This window comes from Benincasa hispida, chromosome 2 (genome assembly GCF_009727055.1).
Source record: "Benincasa hispida cultivar B227 chromosome 2, ASM972705v1, whole genome shotgun sequence".
Classification (NCBI taxonomy): Eukaryota; Viridiplantae; Streptophyta; class Magnoliopsida; order Cucurbitales; family Cucurbitaceae; genus Benincasa; species Benincasa hispida.
The window spans coordinates 37,593,081-37,594,891 of NC_052350.1; the positions used below are offsets into that span (position 1 = coordinate 37,593,081).

At 28.5% G+C, this 1,811-nt stretch overlaps 1 non-coding gene across 1 annotated transcript; it reads left to right on the forward strand.

The window, feature by feature from the left end:
- The first annotated feature begins 462 nt into the window (after nucleotides 1–462).
- TRNAG-UCC lies at nucleotides 463–534 on the forward strand. Its single transcript has one exon. It is a non-coding gene; the product is annotated as a tRNA-Gly (tRNA).
- The last annotated feature ends 1,277 nt before the right edge of the window (nucleotides 535–1,811 follow it).

Here is a 1,811-nt window from a genome sequence, read left to right on the forward strand (position 1 = left end):
AACAAATATTGTTGAAGAAATTATCAACAAAAAAACTAACATAAAACTAGTGTAGAAAGTCCCAACACCAAAGTCTACAAAATTTACCAAAAGAAATAATAACTTGCTCTAACACTATCAAATGAGATTTTTTTTCTATAGATTATTCATTTTAATGAAAGGAAACCATAGTTCAAAAAACGAAACCAAATTTTAAAAATTAACAAAGTAGCTTTTAGAAATTTGTTTTTGTTTTTAGAATTTGGCTAAAAATTCAATTGGTGTACTCAAGAAAGATACGAACCATGTTAAAAAATGAGAAAAAAATGAGAGAAAATAAGTTTAATTTTTTTTAAAAAAAAAAAATAAATAAATAATCAAAATGGGGCTAAATAATACAATTTGTTTTTTTTAAGAAGTTATAAAAGAACATACTAAAATTGATTAAATTAAATCTATATATCAAGAGTTTTTGTCAACTGTGCGTTTGTAGTCCAACGGTTAGGATAATTGCCTTCCAAGCAATAGACCCGGGTTCGACTCCCGGCAAACGCATTTCTTCGATTTTTTTTTTTCTCGTTTTAAGTAGTAATAATAATAATAATATGACTTTTCGAAAATTGTAGCAGAATAAACTTGCTCTTCAGACACCATCCGATTAAACCAATTTTAGTAAACCCTAATGACTATCTTTCAGTTCAACAATTTTTTTTTTCTTTTAGAAAATGTGGGAACAGAAGTGTTAGTCATCAACAAATCTGGAAACTAGTTGATTTGTCATGAAAAATACTGTTTTGAAAGTAAATTCCACACAATCGTACTGCTCATCGAATAGAGAGTTGGAATCACAACAAGAGAAGCGTTTGCTCAGAATCGGAGGAAAAGATCAGTGAAAAAGGAAAAACTATAACAGAGATGTAAATAACTCATTTTTAGATATGAGAACCCTTGGAAAGTAATAAATTTGGATTTGGAAAAATAATTGCATCACTAAAAATCCTAAGCGTTTTTTTTTATGCAAACGCACGTGATAAAAATGTTATACTTCTATCACCAACACACTTTTACAAGTCCCTAGAAGTGGTCTTCTCTATATACTACCTACCCAACTCCTTAATTCTCTAATGTGGGATAAGTGAAAGGTGTTATTCCCATGTGCCGTTGTAGGCCTTAGGCCTAAAGTGCGTATGTGACTTGTGAGTCATTCCTAACAAGAAGTCCTTTGCTTTTGAGTGAATAAATCGGGATCAAAGGTAAAGTGACATTAACTCAACGATAATTGACATGTAATATCTTTGTGAAATTAAGAATTCAATCATCATCCTCATATTTCTTGAAAATCAAATAGATTTAATATTGAAAATTCAAGACCCATTAAAAAAATTAAAGTAAAGAAATATAGTGTTACCAAAACTTAAAATTTATTTATAAAAAATAAAAAATAGAGATATTATAAATATTATAATAAAATAGATGCCGATTAGTACTCATACTTAGTGTCCTAAAAGCAAGTGGCTTATTCCTCATTGTCCGTCCTAAAAAGAACAAGTGTTTGATCTCCCATCCCTCCATATGTCTTAATACATATTATCCATGTGGCTTATAAATATATATCCTCAGTGTCCAATTAGTGCGACATTCTACTTGCCAAATTGCCTATATATATTTGCATTTTGTGGATTTTGTAGACATTTTTAGGAGAGATATCTAAAGAAATTTTAGAATTTGCATGATTTTCATTCTAGAATTTTTCTATATTTTACTATTGTTATTTTATTTTATTTGTTTATTTTAATATCATAATATTTTGGTATTTGTGCTTTGTTGTGCTC